This window comes from Anopheles ziemanni, chromosome 3 (genome assembly GCF_943734765.1).
Source record: "Anopheles ziemanni chromosome 3, idAnoZiCoDA_A2_x.2, whole genome shotgun sequence".
Lineage (NCBI taxonomy): Eukaryota > Metazoa > Arthropoda > Insecta > Diptera > Culicidae > Anopheles > Anopheles ziemanni.
The window spans coordinates 51,361,128-51,377,546 of record NC_080706.1 but is presented as its reverse complement, the minus strand read 5'-3'; positions in this window follow the sequence as shown (position 1 = coordinate 51,377,546).

Sequence of the window (16,419 nt, the reverse complement as noted above, 5' to 3'; positions counted from 1 at the left end):
ATCACAGAAAGCCTTGTCGGCCTTGAATGCGTCGGTTTAAAAAGTTTGTTCAAGTTTTGCAATCGTCAGTGTACCAGTGGCAATGTATTCAAACATTAGACAACAACTGGCACTAGCCATGAGCAATTTAGCCCGCCTCCAAGTATTGCGGAGAATGCATCGAGAACGCAATCGGCTTGAAAATCAGCGCTGCCGTCATCGCATGTGGATGAACGACATATTTTTATGCCGGCAGAATGATGACCAATTCCTTACAACTATTTTGGAAAACAGAATAGAGGAAACGGTGCTTCAATTCGTGCGCATGTCGAAAGTGGACTTCGACTATATCCTGTCGCTAGTTAGCCCACGGATAGTTCGACAAACTACCAACATGCGCGAACCAATCGATATAATTTTTGAGTTAAATACTACTTTCCCTTGACAAAATAATAATAACAAGTTATATAAAACGTAAGACAAACATTTTTCGGTCGTACTAAATATATCTAGTACTTTGTTTTATTCTTTATTCTAGTTTGACGATACATATTTTAATAACAATACTTGTAAAATTTATCTCGTTAAGCACTACTTTCAGTCGCAACACATAAATTGTTTAATATAGAACGACTTAACATCATTTGTTTAGCAGATTTGAAAAAAAAAGTTTTTGTAAACTTCGGTGGATATTTCTCTGACACATTAGGACGTATGACCGAAAAGACAACATGCCACCCTATGTTGAAGTATTCAACCTCGTTTACACCATGCTTTTGTATGTCATTGCCTCTGCTGCCAGGTTTGTGTCATTGACAGTCGTCAGCCATATCAGTCATACTCCCGGCGATGCCGGGAATGGTGAGTATGGTAGTGAGTATGAAAATGGGTGCCTGGTGAGTATGAAGAGTGTCGAAGCACCCGTCACTCATCATACTCACTACCATACTCACTACCATACTCGCATCGTGGAAGGAGCCCTTAAGTTCCTCTAGCGGCCATTGAACGTTGTAGCACAATATTGCCTTCAGAATGGCACATTTATGGTAGCGAATAAGGTTTCTATCTTATCATTTGCTATTTGAAGACTCAGATAGATTGATTTGAGACTAATCGACGAACAAAACGTTATTTCAAAATTCTATTGACGTCACAGCATTAATTTTCAAATCATAATTCCTTCATCATGTTCACCTTTTGAAGTTTGGCAATTAGTCCTCAAAAAGTGTTCTTGTGAGCGATTTCCCAGTTAGTGTTAGTACTGACGTACCATCTAAGAGTGTCAAGTAATTTCTAGGCCAGTTTTGGAATGCTTATTTAGATCCATTCTCTGTGCACGAACTATTCCTCGTTCTTTTGCAGTTATAAAAATCCATTTCGCCCTATGTCAGTAAGGTTTCTAGGTATCCCTTTATTTGTCAATTATCCACCTCTCTCTGCTTTGTAAAACGTCACCATTTGATCGCTAGTCCTAGTTCAAGTTCTCGTACCATCTTTGGTTTTTGGCAAAACATATCAATATCGTTAGTACAAGTTGTAATATTTTGTTATACACTTAAAGTATACACTTCAAGCGATCAGTGTAGAAGTCCAAGCGCCTGGTTAGACTACTATTTAGTACATCGTTTGACACATGCTAAAGTTCCCGTAGACTAGTTGTGTTTGATGCTAGTAAAAGCTATGATGTACGATCAATTTTGCGTGGCAGAAAAACTGTCTGTTTTGACTAATTATAAAGAAATAGGAACGAATGGTAATAAGGCAATTTGTACGTTTCATTTGTGTAATAAATGAGCAACAAAATAAATTTGAAAGATTGCATTATGTCAATGTTTCCTCGAGTTATGATAGAAAACTCAACTCTCCTTTAGACATACGCTTAATTTTGCGGCCGGATTAAAATCTGTTTAAGAATTAAATGCATGAGATTTGACACATACAAATAAAGTAACCAAATTATCCTTTAAATTTTATAAAATAATTGATTATGTACTCTCGACACTTGGTTTTGATAGTGCAGGTCTGATTTTTTTTATATAGGAACGAAACACCTTTACATTTCAAACTCATTTGTGCTGAGAGTCAAAACATATGCTTACTGTAACGAACATTGCATAAAATGCATACTGAATCAGCATGTCTTGAACAAATTGCCTTTTTAGTGGAACACGTTGAGCCTAAAATATCTCCCAGAGCTAAGCTATGACTTCATTCATCTCTTCCTTTTTTTTAACATTGACGACATAACTTAATTGAAAATAAATACAGCACGCACTAAAACCCGACGAAAAGGACGCCTTTTGCAAATACTGAACCTGCGAGGCGGAATTCACTGGATCTTCTTATCTTGCACGATCTCACACTACAGAGCTCTGTACACGGACTCCTGCAGAAGGAGGCGAGATTTCCAGAAGAGGGAAAATTTATTTACATTTAATTTCTGTTGACACCGGCCGGTCGGCTGGCGCTTGCTTTAAAGTCAGGGAATTACGAGCTGTAGCTCGCCCCTGGGCGTTACAAATTTGCTAATGACTTGTCATTAAAATAAACATTATCATATCCGTTCTCCCACCGGGGCGGTCCACCTTCCGTGCGTGATGTGTTCGATTACTTAGCGGCGCGATAAACCTACTGCGAAAGGAGTTTCTCCCACACGGGGCAAGGAAAACTCCAAGACATATGGTTTATCTGGAAGTAGCAGCAGCGAGTCAGTTTAGTTTTCAGTGATAGCAATGTTATAAACAACTGGTTCGCCTGAAGGGTGGGTACGATCGATCAAAGCATTGCTGCTAATGGCTTAGTTGGCTGCTAGTTGGTCCGTAGGTGGTGATTAGCATTTAAATTAGTGTTCGGCTTATAGTTTTCCTATCATGAGTAGTTTAAGACACCTCGTAACTTCCCAAGATGTTTATCATACGACATTGCAAGATGCATTGCTTGGAATGAAAGAAAAACATCAAAAGATAGCAAACCATAGGAATTGGGACGCATAAGGATCCCCTGAGAATAAGGGTGAAGCACTGTATGCTAGCTATAGTTTCGCATGGCATGTGGCTGAAAATTTGGGGCTATTATGACTCATTCTTGACTGATTTGCGAACGTTACAATGGCTAACTTCTATGACATACAATTTCTTAAGCATATTATTTGATTTGTTTGAAATATTCCCCTCAGGATAATCGTTTTTCTTTATGCCATTTCCTTACATTTTTTGCTGTTGTTAATCAAACAACCTTAAAGTCAAGACTTCGTCACGAAATATCCCACGCCAAAAAATCCCGCTTCGCGAGTCGGAAGTAGGTGGAAGTCAAGTGTATGGGTAGTTGTTACCTTTTGTTACGATACTAGGGCATGGTAATTGGAAGAAAGCAACGGAAACAACGCTGAATAGAAAACGAACACCACCAACGCAGGGAAGAAAGGATGTGCATTATTATCGTAAAATGTAATAGATTTGTCCTGTGGAAGTCATAATTGAATTTCTGACTCGGTTGTTTTGTTGCTTCCCATTTGGTGGGCATATATTTTCTGGACGCTTCCCGTGCTGGCAGCGTTTATTTTTTATTCATTGTGACGGTTTTAGGTTTTGCGTTTTTGCCTACCAAATCGACCCAATTTTGTACGTTGTAAACGTCGTTCAAATATTGAAATTTTATTCAGCGGCAGCAGGCTAGTTGAATGATAATGGATTATGGTTATGGTTTTGATGAAGAGGATCAACGAGAGAAAAAGAGGAGAGGACGGATGAACGTAATAGAGAAAGAAGTTGCTGTTGTAAGTGGTAAGTTGTTTTTACTTCAATTTAATTTATTGGTAATTATCAAATGATGTTACGATGACCAACCACATTCTGTATATTGAGATGAAACGATTTTGTGTTTTTTAAATATATCAAACTTTTAAATATAACAAACACTCCAACATATATAAAAATTTGTATTTAAACAAATTTTATTTCTAATCATCGTAAGTTGAATCATAACCAGAAATCTGATTTAATAAATCGCACTTACTTTACAAAAGAGCAAAACAAACATGTTTTGTAAAAATGTAACTTTATAGCCGGTAAATGTTGATTTGCTAACGTAATAAGAGGAGTATTTTCCATTTGGAAATATTTTAACATGAGCCTTAGTTGTAGATTAAAATCTGCTTTATTTGTTAATTTACTACGACCAAAGATTATATGATTCTAAATTAAAAAGGATATCTGACGTTTGTAGTTCTATTGATTTATAAACTTTTCAACAACAAATAGTAACAAATAACAATTTCATTCATTTATTTTCATCTTGTCTCGTTATCACGTGTCAGAGATTGATGTTTACGAACAAACTCCACAAAAGCAAATAATCTGATCGTACCAATCTAACAAGCTCAAGAAACAACTGTATCCTGCGGATGACACAGGAAGAAAATTATCTCATTTTAAGATTCAACCCTTAAACACTTCGTTTCAATCAATCCGTTGATGAATGACGCCACACTTTTCCAAACATCTCAGCCATGTGTGTGTTTGTGTGTGCACATTGCGTTATCCTTCGTTGGCAAGTAACGGCCACACACGTTCATTCATTATAGTACGCTATCGCAGTCCCGGAAAAAAATCAAGACAAGCGAGACGGCATCCACATTAGAGTTCGCCCGCCCACGTACCGTCTTTCAATTTAAAGCCCATAAATAAATAAGAAACAAGTGCCGCCCCACGTATCCGTTCAAGTTGTCCCGCCCTTCCGACAGCCTTCCCTCGTCCCAACGGGTGAAAGAAAATTAGAAAAGTTTGCATGACACCCACTAGAGGCACACTACGCTTCGCTGCAGTGGCTGGAAAAACTACACCCAACACACTGAGTGAAAACACTTTGTTAAAATTATTGGTTAATTCTTTGACAAAATTTCGTTTAACATTTTCATAAAACCTGAATAGAACAACATTATTCATGACTTTTTTATTATTTTTTTTTATTAATTTGAAACTACTAGCCTATGCGAAGCAACTTAACATTTTTAGCTTATGTGAATACTTGAGAATCTTTAACGCAACAATCACAATCCGATTGAATACGCTACATTTCATGCCAGAATTTCATCTAGTTTGGAAAATCTTAATACAATTATTGAACAAAATAGAGGATTTGAGGGTTTTATTGGCCTATCTACGTAAATGTGTTCAAGGAAAGTAGTTTGAGGTTTGTCTCTGGACCTACGAAAACTTGATGATGCGTAGAGAATTATGACTTTCTTAATGTACAATATATTTTTAACAATGAGGATCAGCATTATTCTAAATCATCAATTAAAATTTGAAAATAAAAATAAAAATAAAACGCAACAAAACATGTCCCACTTAGATTTTTAACCGTATTGAGTTAAAATTATTTCATTTTAAAATAATTTCACTACATCATTGATGCAAAATTTTCTTCGATCAGATAAAATTAACAAATATTTGAGAATGTCAGGTACATTTTAGTCCAGTATTTATATAACCATCACCCATTGTTTGCTGCTTTGCTCTTTCGTTGGTTCCGCATCGGAGTGAAATCGCCCCGTTTCGGCGGGCGGAAACGCCACATACGCTAACAAACGGCCCTCCACCCGTCATGACTCATGATTATTTATTCATATGTGAAATTCTTTCCTTCGGCACTTTCTCCGGGCGGGCAATCCTTCCGCTTCGCATCTTTCCCGCGCACAAGTGCCACGAGTTTTCCAACCCCCGCCCGATCCGATCAACCCGTTCCGGTGAACCCTGTTCACGGGTGAACGCCGGAAAGGATGCTGCGTGCGATAACACGATTGTTAATTACGACTTTCCATCGTTTACCACCGACCGAACGAATTGCCAGACGGCAACTGGAAACGGGTAGTTTGCGGTGAGTAACCCCTTCACCGTTCCTAGCCGCTGATTTTCTTAATTTTTTCCTTTCGTTTTCCACCGTGACGGCATGGCGTGAGCCGTCGCCGGAGGCGCGTCAGATTCAGTATGAGTGGCATTTCGAATGTGTGCCGCCCGTGTGTGTGTGTTCCCGAGGGGGTCGCGTATCCTTGTGCCTTCGGCTGGACGCGTTTTTCCGCGACACACTCGAGCCGCCCGATGATTTATATGATTCCAGCGTTGGCGAGGTGCACGCGGCTGCAGTGATTTATGTGGAACCACTAGCTTCGATGTGAAATGTAGAATGAGCTGTAAGAGGTTCAGCCTCGTGTGGTAGCAGCTGTTTCGCGTTGGAAATGTTTCTCAGGCACCCGCTACAAAAAACTAGAGCGGCTGATGGAGTTCCCAATGATTCTGTTAATGTTATAAAATGAAGTGCATTTCAATGCTAAAGTCGATTTGTTAATTCCGGATGACTTCGTTGAACAGTGAAGCAAAGTTTCAAGGACTCAATTCGCTTATCTCTCACCATATGGAATTCAACGGCGTGAAAATCATCCGCGAAGACTGCCGGGTATCATTTCTGACGCTCGGTTGTTCCGCTCTCGTCTGCGTGCAACTATTTGTCAACATAAGTTCTATCTTCTATTACTCTCATTCGTTCGATTTTCTTACCGAAAGCATCTCGACAGGTTGCACAGGAATGCAGGTGGGAGATTCTTTTGATCCAGGTGCCTTCTTTTTGGGTCACCCGATAACGAGCGGATGGAGTAACTATTTTGCATGTCCTTTGATCGAATGGCTCTCTACTACCGGATGATGCATGCCACGTACTTGTCCGGATCACCTTCGTCGCGATGACACTGGTAATGCCTGATCCGAAGAAGTACGGACCGCCACTGGCGTTCACGTTGCCGCTTCTGAAATCAGATGAGCAGGACCTTCACTGGTACATCACCTTATCTTACTACGTCTAGTTGATTCTGATGGTCGTCCACTATGTAGTCCCGATTGACGGCATGATGAAGGTTTCGCTCTTCAGCGGTAATACGCGGGTTTATTCCTTGGAGATGTTACTGGAGGAGCCCGACGAGAAATTCGTTGAGTCGGAGTGGAAACGCATGGAGCATCTCGAGGCTGTCCTGAACCGTATCATTGAGCTGCACGTGTCGATCAGGCGGTTCATCGACCGATCAACAAGTCGTATCAGCTTCTATTCTTTACCGTATTTAGCACCATTTGTGTCATTCTATTCCTCAGCATAAACGTGATTGTAGTGACACCTAAAGTACATTACGTTGTTCAGAGTGAGGAAAATTCTAAAATTGCTATTATTTTTATTTTTTTCAGGTTGCTCGAGTACCATACTCCTACTTTACAGTTATTCACTAAACACGTGATTTTTGGCATGAAAAATTAGAGTGGTGATCTGATCTCAACGTGTTCTTTGCTAAAAATTCACTAAAAAGGTAAAAGTAAATTAAACATTTTTATACAAAATTATCAGTCAAATTAGCAAATTTTGACTTACTACAATAAAATAATATCGTTAATAAATGTATTGAACTTGACTTTCTCGTTTGTAGTAAAATATCTAGTTGGTTGTACAATCTAAAGACTTAGTTGAACCATAAACTTTCACCTGTTGGTCACGGTCGCGAGCGCTTAGCGCTATGAAAAATGGACTCGATAAAAATATGGAGATGCATTTGCAGCTCCTTCCTAGGACTTTATAGAAATGTAACGAAATTGTAATTTTTACCAAAATTAAGGCCAGCCATAATGAAAGCAATTTGGAAATACTTTTCCCTCCGATCATTTTATTTTTTTATCACAATTTATCACAAAAAACTTACTAATGCCCCTATTTAAATATACGAATAGGTACATAAGCAGAAATTATACTTAAAACATTTCCTATAGTATTTATTATTTCAATATTAGATTAACCATGCTACCTGACTTGTCTATGAGATAATCATTATGTGTGTAATTCCTTTTTAAATCTAAATTTGTTTGAGATTTTCCCGAAAAAATCTTTAAAACATTTACCCATGACAATAAATGAGATTAAGAAATAAATTATAGTGAATGTTTTAATAAGGAAGAAAGGATGAAAGGCTTCACGTTAATGCAGAATATTGTTATAAGCCATTTGAAATGATATTGCCTCACCGAAAGCATCTGAAAATTTTCTAAATTTTCATCGAAGCCTGTAACACACACGTGGTAAAACGAATCAATTCCCACATTAAGCTCTCTTTCGATGTCGATCGTACTTATGGTCAGCGTATTATCCTGTAATCCATCAATGGGCAACTGGTTGATTATAGAATTATTGTGAGGAAGCTGCTTCTTCCAGTAAATTAAATTGGCCGTATTATTAACACAAATTAAATTGGCCGTATTATTGAACATTTTTAGTAGTTTATAATGTTTAAGAAGTGTGTTTTGCAAGCAGGGTTAAAATATTTCTGCAGCGGTCAATAAGGTATCTCATGTTTCACGCCGTTCGCGCGTTATTATAACATACTTTTCGCCGATAATCTCGCCTGTCTTTGCCCTCATTTTAGGCATGTACCCCTGGAAAAGTCAACCGCGGAACAAGGTTGCCCAAAGCGTGCGGCTAATTGTCATCTTGAATCGTCTGACAGCTCGTTACAATGGCAGCTTAGCGGCCGGAAGGAGTTGCCCTCCCGACGCTGACGATGAGGCGGTGGTAACCCTCAGGAAAAACAGTGGTGTTACATTTCCGCAAGGCATCAGTTTGTGACAGGTAGCGGAAGATAGCTTTAATTAAAATCTCCCAACCACCCTCGGAGGAACGGGGAACTGTGAAAAAAGTGCCTAAAACCGGTAACACTGATTGCGTTACGGCGTCATCGTAACGAACAGTGCGCGAAGGGAACATCAAGTGATATTTGTTTGATATTTGCCAAACCAATCTTTCCGACACTCCGGTTCCATCCACCCTCTCGGCTTGTGGAATATTGTCCCAAATCAACAGAAGTTTTTTAAAAAGTATATACACGGAAAATACAGGCCCGCGTGTCACAGAACCGCTGAGGGAAACAAGCGATTTGCAGTGTCAGAATCGACCGAAAGGGTTAGCCGGTTCTAAAATGGAACCCTTTCTTTTCCCTCGATACGGGAAAGAGGGGTTGAAAAGTACACCCAAGTGCCGAAGTGAAAGTGCAAACAAAACCATAAACTGTGGAAATATGATTCCCACCTCGCCGACCCCGTGCGGGTTGCAGCGATTTGTGTTCGCGCGTCAAATTCGGTGACGCCACCGCGAAGTGAACTGCTGCCGATGCCACTTTTATGACCCCGTGTTTTATTGCGGGAAAAAGCGAAGGAAGAGAGCTGGGAGGCACATCCTCGCCGAAGACCGTTTGATGTAATCTCGCGCTGAAAGCCCGAAACGAGGTGATAGTGCGCCGGAAATGGCTTGCGTAGAGGCGGTTGTTCGAATACAAGTTTCTGTGGCTTCGGGTGGAAAAATCACAACCACCCGTTCGAGGCGTGCGGATGGGCTGGATGGTGCGGGTTTGGTATATGAAGCCGTGAAGATAATGATAAAATTATGTTCATCTCAATCATCTGTGTAAATAAAGGCCGGGTCGTTTTAATTAAGGCAAGATTAAATTATCTTTTCTCCTCGTCGTTGCGGAACTGACTTTCGGATGCCGAAAGGGTTATAGTCGTCGGGACGAGGCGGTGCGGCAATGAGTTCCGACAAGAGGAACAATATTTAAATAAGATTGTAGAACAAACGCAAAACCTCCTCCCGATTGTTTTAGAACGGGTTTGGGTGTCGCCCTTGCTGGACGTCCTTCGAATGGAGATATTTAATCAGCGACATTCCATAGCCGCCATAGACTTTACCAAATGTCACACGTTTACCAAGACTTGGCCACCAAGGGTTTCCTCGTTTCTGGGGTTGAATTGAAATGGCTAGATATGTTTCGAACGGAAGCATTGGTTGTCTCTAGGTCGCTTCAAGTACTGCGGGAACCAATTGTGGCACCATAAATCTTACAGCATCTTCTGATGCAGGCTAGAGTTCCGTAGAGCTCTTGGTGCTCCGAGGAAATTAATTTGACTTTTCCGAGTGGCTTTCGTACACCACCAGGGAGGGCTTATTGTTGTACTGACAGTTGGCAGATAGAAGACGGATATTCGCACTGTTCGATTGGATTATTTATTTGTTTGCGCCGAAAGTCGCGAAAAAGGACTTCCTCTGTGCAATTTGTTTTTTGTCGGCGGGAAGCTAGAAGAGAAGGGCGGGAAAATGCCCAAAAATCTACGACAGAACCAAGGCCGAGTATGGCATAAATCGCGCTCGACACCAACAAACAGTGGCACGTGGGATCCAACTAGCCTACTCCACACGAGGACGCGCAAACAAACCGTACGTCCTGTTCCGGTATCCTTTCCCTGCGCGTAATACGGTGGAAAGGAAAGCGGAAGCATATTGATTTATTTCCCGGGCAAGCTTTTCCGCGGTTCCACTTCCCGATACCCGTTTTCGGTTACGGGATGAAGCTCGTAAGATTCATGGTTCGTAAGAGGGAGCCGAGCGTCTTAAGGATAACAACGGAGGCATATGTAAGTCAAATTTTTCGCTCAAAAGAGCATCGGTGGAAGTGTAGGAAATGGTTGAATGAGCATCACACAAAACAAAAATAACAAAAAAAAAAAACATCAGAAGAATTCAATCAACATCCGTACCCATTGTAGTCGAAAGATCCCGAGTCCCGAGGCAGCGTATGTTGTTCCTAAACGTGTTTACTGGCAGCGCGATGAAAAAAACCCAACACAGGAAAACAATTGAAAACGAAAGGACTAACAAAAATAAAAAACAAAAAACTGTAGTATGTTAAAAAAAACGGTACATTAAAAAAGTTCTCTAGAAAGTGACAATCATGCTAGAAACCGAACTGAAAACAAGAAGCACAAAAAAGTAAATTGCTTAACAATGTTGAACCTAAACAATGGAGAAGAGAAAAAAACCAAGCTTCTCGCATACTGATACGCCAAACTGCCACCAATTGTGTCGCGCACCAACTGTTGCCATTCAACCCTTTCGTTTGGTTGGGAAAGTGTTTTTCTCGTAGTGTTTTTTTACAGGGTTGAAAAGCAAATTAGCGAATGAATTAGTGCGCCAGGAGGCAAACAAACAGTTCGCTCTGTACACTAGCTGTGATGAAGGAACGGAACACATTTTTCAAACATTGAAACGGACTTGAAAAAAAAAACTCCTCACTAGATCGACTTCCACTCCCGCTGTCTCCGGGGACTAATTAACAGTCGATGCGCTCCATTCGCCCAAGCCAGGGGCTGGCGGGTGGTGGATCGGTTTTAGTTGCGCGGGAGCGCATAAATCATATCACTTTCGCGAGCACGGGCCGATGAGTGAAATTAAAATTAGAAAATTCAGAGAGCTAAGCCCGTTGACTTTGTTCAATTTTTTTTTTCTTCGTCCTCCTTTCTTATCCTTGCTTGCCATCGCCTATGCCAGGGTACAGTTTACCCATCGGGTGTATTTGCATATCATTTGCATAAGAAAGTTGGATGTTTTATTGAATATTTGTAACCAATGGGAAAAGGGGTTTGTTTTTTCTTACGTCGCAAGTTGTTATTTTCTTCTCGCACTAGTGAAATGGTGATTTTGCCAGCCCGGTTGCTTGCCAGCTGGTGCAAGGATACGGAGACCTCGTTCGGAAATGGATCGCGCAAGGGATGCTGTTACAAATCTTTAACAAAAAAAAAAACAAAAGGATAAACCGGAAGGGTTGCATCGAACACAGCAGGTGAAATTGTTTTGCATAATTTTAGGCAATGGATTAAAGAACCGTTGGTTGGATTATAGGTATAGCTTACAGCCAATATTAGGAAACAAAAACAAACAAATTACCCGATTGATAATTATTGAACAATAGTGCTATATGTTTTCATAGGTGTTTTTAATGTTCCATTAAATTTCGTAACTCATGTACAATCTTAGATCAAGAAATTAAGTTATTAAAAATTATTAAAATGAACAAACAACTAACAAAAAATTGAAAATAATCAAAACAAAAGCAATGAAAAACAAGACCAAATGGTGAGATACGCTGAATTTACTGATATATTTAAATTTTATCAGTTTGACCTTAATTCGATGTTGTTTGATAGAAATTTCCATATATAATGAATTTCCTTCCGTGTAGAGTGCAATTCATAGGGTTTGAAATTTAAAAGAGTCCTGAAAAATCCTCTCTTACATTTTTTTATGTAATGCTTCGTTTGCATTACAAACAAATCAAGTGATACGAAATATATTTCAGCTTGAACATTTTCATTTCAATTTTATTATACCTGTATCTAGTCTTTGAAAGCTAAATCTAAAGCTGCTAGAAGACGAATGCAATCTTTCGTTGCAATAATATAAAATTTTACACTACTGCCGAAAATGGCAGTTATCACATCTTAATCTCGCTGATTGGATCGCTACAATATTGCAGTGAAATACGCACTTAAATAATGACTGCCACTTTTAGTAGAAGTATCACATTTTATTTCATTGTAGTGCAACATTACATTCGTCTTTACGCACCATAAGATCTCATATTTGAATTAGATATACTAGATAGTAATTTTATCCTTTTTCTATAGGGATTGATTCATTTTGATCCGTTTTATACTTATGCACAATGTAAAATATTGATCTGAATCGCCAAACCCAGTTGGTGATTACACAGTCCGCTTCTGGTGTGGGATAGGAATTAAAAATTCCTCCAACAAATCACGCCAAATCTCTTTAAAACGCCCGCTTTACGACTATCCACAGCGCTCGTAGCTCGTAAACTACCTTCCCCGAAGAGATAAAGGTTTGCGGGAAAGAAAGACGACCCACCCGGTGGAAGTTTCCTTCTGTTTTCCATTTGTGTCGAATCGGAACATTCACCGCTCTGGTTGGCGCCTTCAGATATCACGCTGATTAAGAGGATTTTTATTCGATTCGTAAAGAACCGGCCGATTCATCCCTGACGCGGGAATGGCTTTCCTAGCGACGCCATTAAAACCCCTTTCGCTAAGTCTAAATCGCTATCTTGGCGTGCTGTGGTTGTTCTTTTTCCCGATTGTCGTTCGGCTTTACTGCCTTCTTCTTACTATTTTTTCCAGAAATGGGGTCCAGCGGGCGGTTTCGCTTGAAGACGCTACGATTTTCGGCGAAGGAGGGATCGGGTTGGAATTTATCTACCGGAAAACTTGTGTTTCCGCCACAACTCTGTTCGTAAATTTCCACGTTCTTCCAACCCATCCCCTGCACGAGAGAATGTGCGTTAATTAACTTCTGATCCGCGGCGCCGTTTCCACGGGCAGGCTGACTTTTTCCATTTGAATTTTTCTACAATCGGCAACCGGATCGGTACCGTGGGGAATGGGAAGAATTTCCCATTTTCGTAATCCTTAAAAATGTGTTAATTATAACGTCGATGAGTGGGCTCGTGAAAAATAGCTCGTTCGGCAAATCAACCAAAGCCCGTTTTGGGTTCTCGGATTCGGAAGAAGGATGGCTCACTTTAAAAAATATTTTCAACTGTACACCACAAGCGAATGGAAAACGAAAGGAATGTTCATTCTGTCGCAAACATGTCCCGGTGAAGAAGTAGAAAATTGATTGAATATTCCCGCTCCCAAAGGGTATTCTCCAGGGCCGCAGGGGAATTGAAAACAAATCCCGAATATTATTTATTCGCCAAAAATGCTAAATATGAGCATTTATTTACTCCTTTCCGTTTGCCCTGGACTGCTTTTTTTCACACCACCCGTATTTTGGTCTACTCTGGAAGGTCCTTTTTGTCTTGGTTTGCTACCGTGTGGATGCCTTTTCATTCGGCGCGAACGTGTCGAAGAAAAGAAAAGGTTTCGGGTCTCATAAAAAAGTCACGACTGCGAACCCGAACCCGGGAGTGGCTCAAACACATCTATAAGCGTTCGATAAACATAATCTTTGGGCCATAAATCTTGTCTGCGTGCGAGCGCAGTGGCGGGGCCAGTATTTTACCCATGGAAAGGATTTCAATTTTTCCCTTTTCGCGGCGGGTAAGTGAATGTGTACAACTGAAAAATGCGGTTGGATTAAGGGCGAAAATGAGAACGCCACAATGTGACGTTGTGCCGGAGTGCAAGCAGGTTTCGACTGAGCAAGGGAGTGGTTTTCAGGTGCTTCTTTCTTGCAAAATATTGTGTTGGTTTCTAAGATTTGCATCAGGCGGAGCATGAAAAAGCGGGTATTGGGTTTTTGTCTTTTATTATTCTGCACAACGCACAAAACGTGATGTCTCAGGGACATTCTGTAGCATTTACTCATCCTTTTACATCCTTCCATATCCTTCGTCCTGAATGCATTAATCCCCTCCCCGACAAGCTCTCGGGAAGCGCGCTGGTGACTCAATTTGTACGCAATTGAATTTCCGGCCCTTCGTTACCAATTTTAAAACCCGTATGCGCCATATGTGCCAGGATCAGTTCGATCCCGAAGGAACGCGGCCGGCAACCATTGTTGCGGTGACCGGCAGAAACAAACTACATCAAAAGAAACCTATAGGCCACTAACGCCAGCCGAAGGGTCGGGGACATTAGCTTTGGCGGGTAATTTTTCGATCGTTCCACTCGGATCCGGCTTTTTAACGTTAATCAAAAAATTATATCTTCCGCAGCCGGTTTTCCCCCGATGGGACATCGGTGATATTGAATTTCGATATTTTAAAAATGCCATCAAAATATCATTGTTTGACAGGCATTTCACCCAGCGCCCTCCACCCTCCACCGGGTAATTGCGTTCGGTCCCAGGATGGGTTTTGCCAAATTAATACACCACGGGCAAATGCGCCCCGTGCGGACTGCGGAAGGGCCATTCGGGTAAAACCGATAAGGAGTGATTTTCTGTTGGGTAACAATTTAAAAAAGAAAATGCCTCATCCCTCATCCGCCTTCCGAACCGTATTGAGTTACGGGCCGTTTGCCGATAAACAGCATTAGCAGGCATAACAATGCGCGCTGGTCATTCGTACCCCCGAGAGAGGGTGTATGGATGGGAAAATCCGGAAAAATCAAACAGCATCCACCGGGGGCCCATCGAACCGGAGGGGGAGCAAAAGCGGCCATGTTATTAAAGGACAACGAGAGATAAATTCAAATGGTGTCCCTGAAGACGGGCTGTTGAGTTCCCTCTGGAAAGCCTTGGAATCGAGCGATGGAGCTCACGATCTGTGAATTGGCATTTTATGGAAATTTTATTGCCTCGGCCACCGAAAACATCCGAAAGCAGCCGGGAGCGCAGCCTTTTTATCATAATTTGGCAATGTCGAAGCATTCCGAAGATATGGAAAACCCATTCGCCGCCAGTATGTCCCACCGTGCGGAAGTGTGTTTTAACGAGTTTAAGCGGTTGTTTATTAGCCTCCCGTGAATGGGATGATTATGGCCGCGCCACAAGGCAAAGCCCGCGAGGAGCTTAGGGCACGGTTTTCCACCATATTTTTGTGTGGCAATTTTCTTTGCTTCGCTCAAATCATGATTGACGATTTCATTGACTTTCGGCACTGAAAGTGTTTGAGTCGGGAGTGTGTCCTTATATTGGTGGTTTTCTTCGCCCTTTCCTTGGCCAACACTCGTTTCCCTTTCTACGGTAAATTGGTGGACTTTTGGAATTTTTAATTACAACCACACAATCAAACCAGGAGTACTAGGGCGCACAGACACACACAGTGGTTTGACATTAATCAAATTAAACTTTAAATACCTTTCGCTTGGTCGACGGGTTTTCCACGCGGGTACCGTTCGCCCTGTCAATCGTTTGCTCATTAACCACGGGCAATAAAATTCGAATAAAAATAATTCCATTCCGGGTGCGAGGACAGCCCACGGGACGAAGGAGGAGGGAAATGGGAACGATATTGCCCATCGGAGTGCAGGAGTAATTAAATCAATCTCATTTGAATTCCAACCGTCGCGTTTTACCACCAGGAAGCTTACTGCTGGAGTGGAATAAAAAGAAAGTGGAGCCAAAAAACGTCCTTCACTTATATTGTCACGGAAACCACTTTATCTTTTGACTTAAAAAGGGAGTAAAAGAAAAGATTCTCTTATAGACGAGTGTAGGTTTTTTTTACTTACATCCGCTTTTTGGACGATATCTTTTAGGCTAAGGGCACGTCCCTTTCATCCGGTAGCTCACGCTATGGCCGTGGCTTATTGTATATCGCTCATTTAGGGCCGGGCGTAATTTACAATCTTGTTAATCAGAGTTTTACGTCTCTGTCTTGTGTCTGTTTTTTCCTACTGACATCCTCTTGGGCTTTCGAGGCAAAGAAAATGCCCCAAGCAAAAGAAAATTCCTCAACAGAGATAGTCAAAATAAAATTCGGAATGTTTCACATTCAACGGATGAGAAATTGATGAATAAATTTGAAAGTTATTGGTCTAATTAGTGTCGTAGTCCGTTTGGAGAAGGACAAGTGGTCGTAAGTAGTCGCGGTCAGTCGCGTTGAGGTGGCTTGCACATTCC